At 43.3% G+C, this 15,289-nt stretch overlaps 1 protein-coding gene across 1 annotated transcript in view; it reads left to right on the forward strand.

Annotated features, from left to right (window-relative positions):
- The first annotated feature begins 12,636 nt into the window (after positions 1-12,636).
- The window catches only part of LOC122539262 (probable E3 ubiquitin-protein ligase HERC3), an 81,446-nt gene continuing 78,793 nt past the window's right edge, over positions 12,637-15,289 (forward strand). Inside the window, exon 1 of the mRNA XM_043673963.1 lies at positions 12,637-12,810. The gene's annotated coding sequence lies outside the window, so the exon portion shown is untranslated. The remainder of the gene's footprint in view (positions 12,811-15,289) is intronic.

Consider the following 15,289-nt stretch of genomic DNA (forward strand, 5'->3'; position numbering starts at 1 on the left):
CAAAATAAAAGAACTGCGGATGCTGGAAATCAGAAACGAAAATGGAAAATTACCAGGAAAAATTACCCGCAAAATGCTGTGTCGTGTGAAACGTGATGTTTTTGTGCGTGTGAGACAAGAACAAAGTGTTGGAAATACTCAACAACAAAAACAGAAATTGCTGGGAAAGTTCAGCAGGTCTGGCAGCATCACCGAAACACTAACTCTGATTTCTCTCCACAGATGCTGCCAGACCTGCTGAGCTTTCTCAGCAATTTCTGTTTTTGTTGTTGTTGAGTATTTCCAACACTTTGTTCTTGTCTCACACGCACAAAAACATCACGTTTCACACGACACAGCATTTTGCAGGCCAGTTAATTACTTGGAAATGGGGTCACCAACTGAATAAAGGAAATATGTCAGACAAGAACAGAAAACAGGAAAATTTTTGTTGTCTATTGCTTTTCACAGCCATTCGTCTCTTAAAGGTGCCTTACAGGCAGTGAAGATTTTGTTTCAAAGTGGTATAATGCTCTTGTAATGTAAGAAATGGATCAGCTAATTTCCCCCCCACTTTTTAACATACCCTTTCAGGAGATATGAGCATTTGCTGAAACAAGCAGGATACTTTGCCCATCCCTATTTACCCCAAGAACTGCGATATTGCTCAACGGTTTCAGAGTGCAGTAATGAGTCAATCCCAATACTGTGCATTTTATGTTACATACAGTAGACCAGGTAAAGATGGCAGATAAAGGAAGGGAAGGGCATTAATGAGCCTGATAGGCTATATGACAAATTTACAGTCACCACTCCAAACTTGAGCTTTCATTCTGGAATTATTGGTTGATTTTTGTCTTTTTAAAATCTTACTTCTCTTACCTTAAAAAATATGCCTCCTAGTCTTGAAATCCCCCGAGAATGCAGTGTGTTAACTGGCTGCTACATTTGAATCGGAACTACAATTCTAAAATGCTTCATTGGCCATAAAGTGCTTTGGGATGTCCTGTAAGGTACTATATAGAGTCACTTCTTTCTTTTTCCTTTCAGTATCTATTATTTATCCTGAGAAAATGGTCCACTGCATTTGATTTACCCAGTTACATCACAAGCAATCCTGTGGTGTAATATGAAGATTCACAGTATGCTGTGGCTGCTAAGACATCCATTATCCAGAACTAGAGGGCATAGGTTTAGGGTGAGAGGGGAAAGATATAAAAGAGACCTAAGGGGTAACTTTTTCACACAGAGGATGGTATCTGTATGGAATGAGCTGCCAGAGGAAGTGGTGGAGGCTGGTACAATTGCAGCATTTAAGAGGAATTTGGATGGGTATATGAATAGGAAGGGTTTGGAGGGTGCTGGCAGGTGGGACTAGATTGGGTTGGGATATCTGGTTGGCATGGACGGGTTGGACCGAAGGGTCTGTTTCCATGCTGCACATCTCTATGACTCTATGACTCAATAACACAAACTGCTTACCCTGCACTTACCCAATGCATATTGGTATCTCAAGTATCAATTCTGTGCTTTGCAATTTTCAATTATCTACTCTCACACATATTGTTTCTCCAAGTTTCAACTCTTTCTGATTTTTTTTCTTCCACTTTCAACTTCAAATTCTGATTTTTATGATGTGTGTGATTTTTTTTTAGGTGAGGGGTGACCCAAGAGGCATCATTAAAATAATGAAAGGCACTTTTTAGTGTGGATACAGAGAGAGTGTTTCCACTCGTGGACTGAGTGTGACTGAGAAGACAGTACAAACGCTGGGAGTTGAGCCAAGTGTGGGAGTTTAGGCCAATGACCTTGCTATGTCTTCCAGCTATTTTTACAAGGGGCTACTTTAAAGTTGAAGTGCTGCTGGTTAGATCTAAGAGTGGCCCTGGGCGAATAATAATCTTTGTCAAGAAGCATGATCAGCAACAAGGTAAAGGCCAGGTAAGACTTTTTTTCCCCTCAAACACAGCTAGTTATTAAAGGGACAGAGATGGCAGTCAATAGAGTGATATGTAGCTCCTGTCAGACATGGGGAGATCAAGGAACAGTCGACTGTCCCTGGTAACTATGTCTGCAGGTCCTCTCAGACCACATAGATTGGTTGGAGTGGCAACTGGAAGCACCGAGGAGCATATGGGAGGCAGAGAGTGAGTTAGATCATAGCTTCAGGGAGATGGTGACAACACAGGTTCAGTCAGGTTTAGTGGGATATGGGCCAAGTGCTAGCAACTGGGACTAGATTAATTTAAGAAATCTGTACGGCATGGATGAGTTGGACCGTAGGGTCTGTTTCTGTGTTGTATGTCTCTATGACTCTAGGTAATGGGTAACTGCCAGGGGAAGGTAGACAGGTGGTACAGGAGTCTCCTGTGGCCATCCCCCTCTCTAAGAAGTATACAATTTTGGATAAATTAGGGGGATAGATTCTCGGCGGAAAATAGCAGCACCAGCCAGCTCTTTAGCACCTCGAATGGTTGTACTGTAAACCAGGAAATGGCAAAGTCCAAGCGAGCAATAGTGATAGGGGACTCTCTAGAGAGGGGTATAGACAGGTGTTTCTGCCACCACAGGTGAGACTACAGGATGGTGTATTGCCACCCCGGTGCTAGGGTGAAAGATGTCTCAGAGCAATTCTCAAAGGGGAGCGTGAGCAGCTGGAGGTTGTTTTACATATTGGTACAAATGAGTTAGGTAGGAGATTAAAGGCAGGACCTCAAGGTAGCAATCTCTGTACTACTCCCATGTGCTAGTGAGAGTAGGAATGGAAGATACGGCAGATGAATGCGTGGTTGAGGAGGTGGTGCAGGAGGCAAGGATTTGGATTTTTGAATCATTGGAATCTCTTCTGGGGCAGAAGTAACCTGTACAAGAGGGATGGGTTGCACCAGAATTGGAGGGGGACCAATATCTTGGTGGGGAGATTTGCTAGAGTTACCAGGGAGGGTTTAAACTAGTCTGGCAGAGGGGGGGTGGAACCATAAACAATAGTGAGATAAGTGAGAAGTTAAATGTAGCAAGTTAAACAGACAAGAGCACATCAGTGAATGAGGGAAGACTGATGAATTAAACTGCATTTCAATGCAAGAGGACTGACAGGTAAGGCAGATGATCTCAAGATGGGAATGTGGGACTGGGATAACATAGCTATTACAGAAACACAGCTGAGGGAGGGACAGGACTGGTAGCTCATTCTGCTAGTGAACAGATGCTATGGAAGGATAGAAAGGGAGGCAAGAGAGGAGGGGGAGTGATGTTTTTGATTAGGAAAAACACATAGCATTACTTAGAGAGGAGATTGGTGGATGATCACCCAGTGAAGCTATATAGCCAGAACTGAGAAATAAGAAGAGGACGATCACTTTGAAGGGATTGTACTATAGGCCCCCCAATAGTCAGCAGGAAATTAAGGATCAAAAATGTCAAAAGATCTGAGATAGTTGTAGGAATAGTAGGGTTGTAACTGTAGGGAATTTTAACTTTCCAGACATAGACTGGAACTGCCATAGTGTTAAGGACTTGAATGGGGAGGAATTAGTTAAGCATCTCTTAATTAGTACGTAGAAGGCTGTACTAGAGAAGGGGCAAATCTCAACCTTCTCTTGGGAAATAAGGCAGGGCAAGTGACTGAGGTGTTAGTGAGGGAGTACTTTAGGAACGGGCATTTTTTGATTAAGGACCAAGAGCACGTTTGGAAGGGGCCAGGCATCTCTTGCTGTGGTGTAATTAGCCTGCTACTAATTGAAAATATTGTGGTTCAAGACCATATTGGAACAAAGCTGTCATATTTTTGTCTTCTATGAGCCATGGGTACCACAGGGGATGGAATGCATAATACTCCACATGGCCGAATTTTAATTTACATATTGTAAGTTGACTTTGGCTTTTTTGTTTGTTACATTGTCCCTTCATAGAGCTGTCTCCTGTTTATTTCTTTTTACTTGGTTTAGTTGGTTTCATCAAAATAGTATAAAGGATGTAGCTTCATTCACTTGGTTTAAATAGAGTCATAGAGCTGTACAGCATGGAAACAGACCTTCAGTCCAACTCGTCCATGCTGACCAGATATCCTAATTATACCTATGTTCCATTTGCCAGAATTTGGCTTAAATAGAGTCATAGAATTGTACAGCATGGAATCAGACCTTTTGGTCCAACTCATCCATGCTGACCAGATATCCTAAATCAATTTAGTCACATTTGCCAAAATTTGGCCCATATCCCTCTAAACTCTTCCTATTCATTTACTCATCCAGACATAATTAGTTCTGTTCAAAACAATTTTAAAGGTCAGTAGTGATACTGATACTGCAGAGATCTGCAAAGATGCAGATTCTGTTGAATGGACAAGGGAAAAAAAAAGTCTTGTTTTGTACTCCATTGTTTAGGTGATATCCATTTAACACTTTGGTTCTGAGCTCTTCGCTATTCTTAATGCTTGAGAACAATTTGCCACCCTGGGAGCCTAGTAACCTCCTGGATCCTTTCATTTCTCCTATCCTAGTGCTTTCCATATTTTCCTAAATCAACCTGTTAAGACACATCTCTGGAGCTGGTTGGACTTGAACCAGGATAGTATAAGACTAAATTTTGTGGTGGGGTAGTAGTGACTCTACCTGAGTCAGGAAGTCCAGATTCAAGTCTCACTTGCTTCAGATGTGTGTAATAACATCTCTGAACTGGTTGATTAAAAGTTATTTAAAACTAAAAGAATGGCTTTACAAAAATGCAAAAACAGCACAGACCATCCTGAATGGGAATGATGCAAAGGGCTACAAAGCAGCTTATAAACGTTATTGAAAGGGATTATGAAAGAAAACTTGTAAGAGACATCAAAATCAATAAGAAGAAATGTTATAAAAGGAAAGCAGTTAGTCAGGAGCAATGTTGGCTCACTAAAGACTGAAAGCAGAGATATTGTCAATGACTATGGGGAAATGCAGACATGCTGAATAATTACTTTGCCTCAGTATTTACAGTAAAAAAAGAGGATAGGTGACTAGAAGTCCCAAGGGATCAGGAATAGTGGATCAGGAACAGGGACTGTATAACATTAGTATAATTAAATCATCAGTAATGAGGAAATTAATGGAATTAAAGAGTGACAAATCCCTGGACCACCTAAGAATTTAAAGGAAGTTGGGGAGCACATTCTTGATGCCTAAACTGTATCTTTCAGAGTTCACCAGGTAGAGGAGTCAGCCTCTTGACTGGAAAATTGCACATGTCACTTCACTTTTAAGAAGAGCAAAAGAGAAAAACAGGAAATTAGAGACCAGTTAGCCTAACATTTGTGATTATGAAATTGCTGGAGCCTATAGTCAAGGATGGGGGTCAACTGAACACCTCAGAAATTGAAGCACTTGAGAAGATTTGTAGCTCAGGTTGTGGGTGAGGTTGTTGACTTGCTCACTGAGCTGGTAAGTTTGTTTGCAGACATTTTGTCACCATACTAGATAAAATCATCAGTGTGCCTCCGGTGAAGCACTGGTGTTCTGTCCCACTTGCTATTTATGCAACCTTGTGTTGCTGAGGTGGGAGTATCATTTCCAGTTTTGTTTCTTAGTTTGTGGTATATGGAGCTTAACTCTACATGTTTGTTCATGGAGTTCCGGGTTAAGTGCCAGGCCTTCAGGAATTCCCGTGCATGACCGAAGGGTTTGTTTCCGTGCTGTACATTTCTATGACTCTCGATGACTCTATGTCTTTGGCTTGTCCTAGGATAGATACGCTGGCCCAGTCAAATTGGTGCCCTTCTTTGTCCATGTGTATGGACACAAGTGACAGTTGATCATGTTTCTTGGAGGTTAGTTGGTGTTTGTGTACCTCGATGGCTCATTTTCTTCCAATTTGCCCTATGTAATGTTTGTGGCAGTCTTTACATGGTATTTTGTATATAAGATTGGTTCTATTAGTTGCGCGTATGGGCTCCTTTATACTCATCAGTAGCTGTCATAGTGTGGTTGTTGGTTTGTGGGCTATCATGATACCTAGGAGTCAGAGTAGTCTGGTTGTCATTTCTGATTTGTCCTTGATGTATGGCAGGGTGACCAGTGTATCCAGCCACCTTGTGTCTTCTTGTATGATCTGTTGTCTAGGTACGGACAGACTATGCTTTTTGGGTAACCGTTGTTTCTGAAGATGCCATATAGGCGTTCCTCTTTGGCTTTGCACAGCTCCGAGGTTCTGCAGTATGTTACGGCTCACTTGAACAATGTTCTGATGCAAGTCCATTTGTGAGTGTTGGGATCGTTGCTGTTATAGTTGAGTACATGGTCTGTATGGGTTGCCTTGCTGTATACGCTGGTCTGGAGCTCACTGTTGACCTTGTGTTCGACCATTACATCCAGGAAGGGAAATTGGTTATTGTTTTCTTCTTCCTTGGTGAATTTTATGTCGATGAGAAGGTTGTCTTTGAGTTGGTAGGTTTCTTCCAGTTTACACATTTGGTAATGACAAAGGTGTCATCCACATAGTGAATCCAAAGTTTAGGATGGATAGTGGGCAGTGTTGTCCGTTCTAGTCTTTGCATTACAATGTCTGCTATTGGTCCTGATGTCGGTGATCTCATGGGTGTTCTGTTGATTTCTCTGAATACCCTAGTCACTGAAGTTGAGATGGGTCATGAGGCACAGATCTAGTAGTTTTAGGATGCTGTTTTTGCTGATGGTGTTGGAGGGTGTCTGCATTCCTGGTCCATCTAGCAGCGAGGCTAGTGTATCCTTGCCTAGGGAGATGTCTATGGAGGTAAATAGTGCAATTCACATCGAAGGAGATCATAATCACGTCCTCATCTATTCTAGTGTCCTTGATAATGTTAAGGAAGTCCTGGGCAGAGTGGACGGAGTGGGATGAGCTGTTTATCAGGTGTTTCATTCTCGGTTATGGTTCTTTTGCTAGTCTATATGTCGGTATACCCAGAAGTGAGGGAGACCTCTGGTTTGGTACCTTGGGGAGCCCATAGTAGCAGAGTATGTTGGATCCCTCTGGTTTCATTTCTTGGTCTTCAGTCTTGTTGGTTTCACCAGTCTTGTGTAGATTTTTAAGGGAAGCTATAATGTGATTTTCTTTCTGTGGTATGGGGTCTGTCGCCATCTGTTGGTAAGTGTCAGTATCTGTTAGTAGTGTGTTTGCTTTCTCAATGTATTATGTTCTGTTCAGTATGATGGTCATGCACCCTTTGTCTGCCTGTACGATTATAATATTCTTGTCTTTCCAGAGTTCTTCTAGGGCTTTCCACTCTTGTGTGTTGAGGGTATTGCATTCACTCTTTCTGCTTAGTGTTAGGGCTCCCATTTGTCTGATGATCTGTTGGGTTTCTACTGTGAGTCTGTTGTTTTTTAGGATGGATTCAAATGCCTAAAAATGTGTAGGTGGAAAAGCGCAGCAGGTCAGGCAGCATCAAAGGAGAAGGAGGGCTTATGCCCGAAACGTCGATTCTCCTTCTCCTTTGATGCTGCCTGACCTGCTGCGCTTTTCCACCTACACATTTTTAAGCTCTGATCCCCAGCATCTGCAGTCCTCACTTTCTTCTAGTGGATTCTAATGCCGCCAGGAAGTCAGTTTTGTTGGTACATCTGTAGTTGTAGTCCAGTCCGCGTACCAGGATGGCTTTTCCAATGTCTGGTAGTTGCCAATCCGACAGCTTCCTCATCCAGATATCTGATTTGTCTATGTCATTGCTGTGGGTGAGTTTAGTTAGTTTCACCTATAGGGTCAGTCTTCTGTTGTTTTGTGGTGAAGGCTCACTCTACTGTAGTCATCCATTCATGGTTGGTAGAATGTACAGAGATTTTTGGCATACAGTTTACTACTCATATTTATGAAGGTGATTGTGGGCATCGTTGATCATTACCCATAGCATTCTGTGGTCATTCTGTTCCGCCATTCTGCAAGCTTGTGTTTTGTTGAGGAGTGGCTTGTATTTAGTATGGTGTGGTAGTACATGTTTTCTGGGACAAATACTGGGCCAGCGTATCCATCCTAGGACATGCCAAACAAAGATAAGCAATGGAATTCTTGGAGGTCTGGCACTCAACCAGGAACTCCATTAACAAACAGGTGGAGTTAGACCCCATGTACCAATCACTAAGAAACAAAACCAAAAACGATGCAACTCATGTCATCAAACCAGGACAGAACACCAATGCTTCACTGAAGATGCACTGATGTCATGACCTAGAATGGTTACAAAATGTTTGCAAACAAACCTATCAGCTCAGCAATCAAGCAAACAACCGCACCTCGAACATTTGCAGTTAATCAGGGAGAGCCAGCATGGATTCATGACAGGTTGGTCATGCCTGACAAACCTTTTTGAAATTTTTGGAGAGGTGACTAAGGTAGTGGACAGGGAAATACCTATGGATGTGGTTTATGTGGACTTGCAGAAAGCATTGGATAAAGTCCCATATGAGAGACTGTCAACTAAGATAGAAACCTGGATGTAGGTTTGCTTGCTGAGCTGGAAGTTTCATCATCATACTAGGTAACATCTTCAGTGAACCTCCGGATGAAGCATTGTTGATGATTCCTGCTTTCTATTTATATGTTTGTGTTTTTTTGGGTTGGTGATGTCATTTCTTGTGGTGATGTCATTTCCTGTTCTTTTTCTCAGTGGGTGGTAAATCATGTCCAAATCGTGTTGGTAGAGTTGTGGGCGGAATGCCATGCTTCTAGGAATTCTCGTGCATGTCTCTGTTTGGCTTGTCCTAGGATGTATGTGTTGTCCCAGTCGAAGTGGTGTCTTTCCTCATCTGTATGTAAGGATATTAGTGAGAATTGTGGGCTAATTAATGACATGGCTGGGAATTTGGTTGAGTGGCAGATGACAGAATATAAGGATAATGGGTAGGTACTGAAAATGGCAGGATGTGGCCAGTGGTGCCCCACAAGGGTTCTGTGTTAGGGCCTCAATTATTCACATTATCTATTAACAATGTGGATAATGGCATAGAAAGTCATGTATCCAAATTTGCTGATGACACAAAGTTAGACAGTATTGTAGATAGTGTAGATGACAACATAAAATTGAAAAGATATTGATAGATTAAGTGAATGTGCAATTATGTGGCAGATGGGAATTCAATGTAAGCAATTGTAAGGTTATCCATTTTGGAAAATAAGGAAAGATCAGGATACTTTTGAGATGGTACAAAGTTAAGGGGTGCATAGATCTTTAAATTGTCATGAAGTGGCACAGAAAATAATCAAGAAAGCTAATGGAATGCTGGTTTATATTGAGAGGACTGGAGTACGAGGATGCAGAAGCTATGCTGCAGTTACACTAAGTCCTTGTTAGACCCCACTGTGAGCAGATCTGGACACCACACCTTGGGAAGAATATAATGGTTTCGGATGGAGTACAATGTAGGTTTACAAGAATGATACCTGGAGTTTAAGGATTAGGTTATGAAAAGAGGTTATAGAAATTAGGCCTGTTTTCTCTTCAATTTAGAAGGTTAAGGGATGAACTGATTGAAGTCTTCAAGATATTAACAGGACCACCACCTTCTCAAGGGCAACTAGACTGGACAATAAATGCTGACCCAGCAAGCATCACCCATGTCCCAAGAATGAAAAGAAAGGAGGGCTCTCTTGAATGCATGCAAACAGGGATTGACTGATGTCATTTAGATTCTGACCCTATCTTAAAAATGAGCCATAGTCACTGCAATTCAGGAAACAGCCACTTTGAACAATATCTGAAGGGATCCTCAGCTGCTTGTGGGTTAAATTGTCTCGAGACTTTTGCATATATTTTTCTTGCAGTTTGTTTTCCTCCCCCTCAAAGGATTCAAGGATCGCTTGATTGGTCTCCTATCCATACATTCAGATTTCACTCCCTTCTCCACCAATACACAATGCTTCGGTGATAGCCATTTACAAGGTGCACTGCAGTGACACTGGAAGGTGCCTTTGACACCCCCTTTCAAATCCATGACCTCTACCATCTAGAAGGACAAAGGCAGCAGATGCACATGAATACCATCTGAAAGTTCCCCTCCAATTCACAAATTGTCCTGACTTGGAACTGTTTGGCCATTCCTTCACTGTCATTGGATCAGTGTCTTGGAACTCCTGACAGCACATTAGGGTCTATCTTGCAGGTGACACTAAAGTCGGTGGAGTAGTGGACAGTTTGGAAGAATGTTACAGGTTGCAGGGGGACTTGGATAAACTGCAGAATTGGGATGAGAGGTGCAAATGGAGTTCAATGCAGCTAAATGTGAGGTGATGCACTTTGGGAAGAATAACAATAAGACAGAGTACTGGGTCAATGGAAAGATTCTTGGTAGTGTGGATGTGCAGAGGGATCTTGTACATAGATCCTTGAAAGTTGCCACGAAGGTTGATAGTGCTGTTAAGAAGGCATACGGTGTGCTAAGTTTCATTGGTAGAGGGATTGATTTCCAGAGCTGCAATATCATGCTGCAATTATACAAAACGTTAGTGCGGCCACGCTTGGAATATTGTGTACAGTTCTGGTCGCCATATTTCAGGAAGGATGTGGAAGCATTGGAAAAGGTGCAAAGGAGATTTACCAGGATGTTGCCTGGTCTGGAGGGAAGGTCTTATAAGGAAATGCTGAGACTTGGGTCTCTTCTCATTGGAAAGCAGAAGGCTAAGAGGGGATTTGATAGAGACATACAAGATGATCAGAGGATTAGATAGGGTAGACAGTGGTCTTTTTCCTGGGATGATGACATCAGCTTGTATGAGAGGGCATAACTACAAATTGAGGGGTGATAGATTTAAGACAGATGTTAGAGGCAGGTTCTTTACTCAGAGAGTGTAAGAGTGTGGAATGCCCTACCTCCCGGATGATGACATCAGCTTGTATGAGGGGGCATAACTACAAATTGAGGGGTGATAGATTTAAGACAGATGTTAGAGGCAGGTTCTTTACTCAGAGAGTGAAAGAGTGTGGAATGCCCTACCTCCCAATGTAGTCAACTCAACCACATTAGGGAGATTTAAACGATCCTTGGATAAGCACATGGATGATTTTGGGACGAGCTGAGAATAGTTCACAGGTCAGCGCAACATCGAGGGCCAAAGGGCCTGTTCTGCATTGTATTGTTCTATGTTCTATGTTCTATGAAAAGACAGAATAGATAAAGATAAACCATTTCCATTGGTTGGAGATTTTTGAATGATGGGACATAGTCTGAGAATTAGGTCCAAACCGTTCAGGAGAGATGGTGGGAAGGACTTCTTCACACAAAGGATGGTGGATGTTTGGAATTCTCTTCCAAAATGACAATGGACACAGTATCAGTTACTGAATTTAAATCTGAGATAGATTTTGTTGTTAAGGAAAAATATTAATGGATATGGAGTTAGGCCACAGATCAGCCATGATCACATTGAATAGTGGAACGGGCTGTAGGGGTGGAATGACCTACTCCTGTTCCTATGTTCCTAAAAATGAATACGTGTGCCAGTCATTTGGACTGAACAGGTTAAAAAAAAGCATATGGACTATTATTAACTTTTCTCCAAATCTCTGTATTGTCTACCTTTTCTATGTTCTTTTCCTACTAATACTCATTGTTCAAAGTTGCAAATATGGAAACATTCAAATTCCATGAAAATATATAAATACTCCTTTCAGACATTGCATTTCACTAGATCTTCAAAGGTGGAGGCATGATCCTTCACGATAACACATTGCTCCTGATCCCTTAGGATATATAGCCTTTTAAAGGTGTCGATGGTAGTCATGATTTGGAGATGCCAATGTTGGACTGGGGTGTACAAAGTTAAAAATTACACAACACCGGATTATAGTCCAGCAGGTTTATTTGGAAGCACTAGCTTTCAGAGCATTCTGAAAGCTAGTGCTTCCAAATAAACCTGTTGGACTATAACCAGGTGTTGTGTGATTTTTAACGTGACCTTTTAAAGTAATTGCAATGATCCAACACATTCAGAATGTGTACATTGCTCTCAATCCCCACAGACTGGGATCGTGCTCCTATAAAGATATTGCATTGCTCCTGTTCCCTTCAGACTGGATGTTTGCCCCTTTAAAAATTATGCATGCTTCCTCCCAAGTTGAACTGGAAGGTCTGTTTCCATGCTGTATGACTCCTAATCCCTGCAGGCTGGGTGCCTGCCTGTTTAAAAATATTTGGGGAAAGTGAGGACTGCAGATCAGTTGAAAAGGGTGGTGATGGAAAATCACAGCAGATCAGGCAGCATCTGAGGAGCAGCAGAGTCGACGTTTCGGGTATAAGCCCTTCATCAGGAATGTATACATTTCTCCCGATGCCTGCAGGCTGGACCCAGCCCCTTTAAAGGTATTGCATTACTCTTGAACACTGTAGACTGTGTGCCTGCCCCTTTAAGTGTATTGTATTGCAGGATGGGTGCCTGTCCCTTTAAAGTCTATCTGCCCGGGGTAGGGGGCGGTGCGGTTCGGCACGTCAATGCGAGGCTAGCCTTGGGGATGCAGGGTGCAGACTCGGTGATTGGTGGTTCGGGCTGTCTATCAGCCTGGGGAGGTCCGGAGACCAACCTGGAAGCGAAAAGCGGTGGATCGTCTGAGTCCGGTGCGGGCTCTGGGCCCCGGGAGGAGGCGGGTGAGTGATTGACAGGAGCCGAGCTGTCAGTCAGCCCGGGGTTGGGTCTGGGGTCTGGGGTCTGGGGTCTGGGGTCTGGGGTCGGGGGTCGGTGCGGTAACAAAGGCGCTGAGCAGCCCCTCCCCTTCAGCCGGGCCCGGAGTCAGGGACAACCTTTACCTTCAGCCCCTACAACACCCCGACCGACTCTTCCCTCTGAGCTGCTGCTGGTCATTGACAGCGATCGGGAACAGTAACCCCCCTCCAGGTAACTTTGTAACCTCCCTTCTGTCATGAACAGCTCAGCGCTGCCTCTCCACCCGCCGCCTTTGTCACTGTCACAATGTATCAATGATGTATCCAGCGAAAGTTTGGTTACTGTGCAAGACGGGGGCTTTGTTTAAAAGGTCTGCTTTTCTGCTTTGACACAGGGATCAACTGTACAGCTCACTGTCAGGGTCAGGAACCCTGTCTCCAAAGTCTCCTTCTTTCTCTCCCCCACTTTTAGCCCTACAAGGAAGGCTGTGACACTCAGTAGTGCTGCAGTGTCAAGGAGGGCCCCTTTCTCTCCCGCTTATTCAACCCATGGTTTCTACTCCAAAGATGTGAGTGTCCTGATCCAACAATGAACCCTTGACCAAACCCTTCAAATATCTGATCCTTTATCAGAACGCTGTGTTTGTGGGCGCAGATCCTACATTGTAACAATGACTAAACTCAAAAGAAAAGTACTTTACTTAATTGACTGCAGAGTGACACTACAGTCGTAAATTCGTGTCATCCTCGCTGAATTGCTATGTCTTGATTTGAAACCGGTCAGTTTAGATGGAATATTGCTTTAATATTTAGGATTGCTTTGGGTTACTGAACTGTAACCACAATCTCAGTTCATTCTAGCAACTGCCCTTGATTTTAAATAATTTAGGGACAAAACAAAACCTTCTGTTGATATATAAAATAATTGCAGTGGTTACAATTCTGTTTTTATGAAGAGGCCTCAAGTTATTCACTTCCCTGTGATATGGGCCCCACTTCCCTTGCGAGAATATTAGATTACACAGTCATAGAGGCCTAAGGGTTCAGAAAAGATTTACAAGTATGTTGCCAGGGTCGGTGGATTTGAGCTATAGCAAGAGGCTGAACAGGCTGGGGCTCTTTTCCCTGGAGCATCGGAGGCTGAGGGGTGACCTTCTAGAGGTTTACAAAATTATGAGGGGCATGGGTAGGGTAAATAGGCAAAGTCTTTTCCCTAGGGTGGGGGAGTCCAGAACTAGAGGGCATAGGTTTAGGGTGAGGGGGAAAGATATAAGAGAGCTAAGGGGCAACTTTTTCACGCAGAGGATAGTACGTGTATGGAATGAGCTGCCAGAGGAAGTGGTGGAGGCTGGTACAATTGCAACATTTAAGAGGCATTTGGATGGGTATATGAATTGGAAGGGTTTGGAGGGATATGGGCCGGGTGCTGGCAGGTGGGACTAGATTGGGTTGGGATATCTGGTCGGCATGGACGGGTTGCACATCTGTATGACTCTAGTCAGGAACAAGCAAGTATCCAGAATCAGATTCCCATCATCCTTTTGTTTGTTTTCATCACATACCCTCTGAACCTATCCATTTGTGTTATTTGCAGCTCTTAATGTTTTATTAATTTTTTTCAAGGGATGTGAACAAGACTAATATTTGTTGCTTTTGCTTGATTATCCTTGAAGTTTGGGATGTGAACAATCTTCTTGAACTGCTGTAGTCTATCTGATGTAGACAGACACAGTGCGGTAAGGAAAGGAGTTTCAGGACTTTGGGACAGTGACGGTACAATGATATAGTCAAGGGTGTGGTGCTGGAAAAGCACAGCAGGTCAGGCAGCATCCGAGGAGCAGGAAAATCAACATTTTGGGCAAAAGCCCTTCTTCAGGAATTCTGTGCTTTTTCAGCACCACACTCTTGACTCTAATGTGCAGTCCCCACTTTCGCCTACAAGGGTATAGTGCCAAACCAGGATGGTGTGTGACTTAGAGGGGACCTTGTAGGATTGTGCTCTGCATGGGACTGCTGATGTCCTTTTCGGTGGAAATGGTTGCAGATTTTTTGGTAAGTGTTGGAAGAGTCATGGTGAATTGCTGGAGTGCATCTTTGTGGTACACACTGCTGCTACTGTGTGTCAGTGAATGTTTGAAGGGGTGAGTAAGATGTTGATCCAGTTGGTTGCTTTATCCTGAATGAACTGCTTTATCCTGGTGTTGGTGTTGATTCTTGAGTGCTGTTGCATCAGTGTCAGGGAACTGTGCTTTCAAGGCAAGTGGTGTACGTTCTAACACTCAACTGCAGTGGTCTCCAACTCATAGATTGTGATTGAGTGCTCCAGATCAGAGTCCCTGAGAGTTGATCTCTGTCTCAGTCTTCATCTCCCTATGTGAATTCCACTGTATAGAGAATCCAACGGCTGCATTCCCTCTCAAGCTGTGCATGTCGATTATTCTGCGACTTCACTTTCCGGCAGTTGCTGCCAAGATTAGATGGTAAGATTCCCTACAGTATGGAAACAGGCCCTTCGGCCCAACAAGTCCACACCGACCCTCCGAAGACTAACCCACCCAGACCCATTCTGCTACCCTCCATTTACTCCTGACTAACACACCCAACACTATGGGCAGTTTAGCATGGCCGCTTCACCTGATCTGCACATCTTTGGATTGTGGGAGGAAACCGGAGCACCCAGAGGAAACCCACACAGACACGGGGAGAATGTA

Source organism: Chiloscyllium plagiosum, chromosome 32, assembly GCF_004010195.1.
Source record: "Chiloscyllium plagiosum isolate BGI_BamShark_2017 chromosome 32, ASM401019v2, whole genome shotgun sequence".
NCBI classification, from domain to species: Eukaryota; Metazoa; Chordata; class Chondrichthyes; order Orectolobiformes; family Hemiscylliidae; genus Chiloscyllium; species Chiloscyllium plagiosum.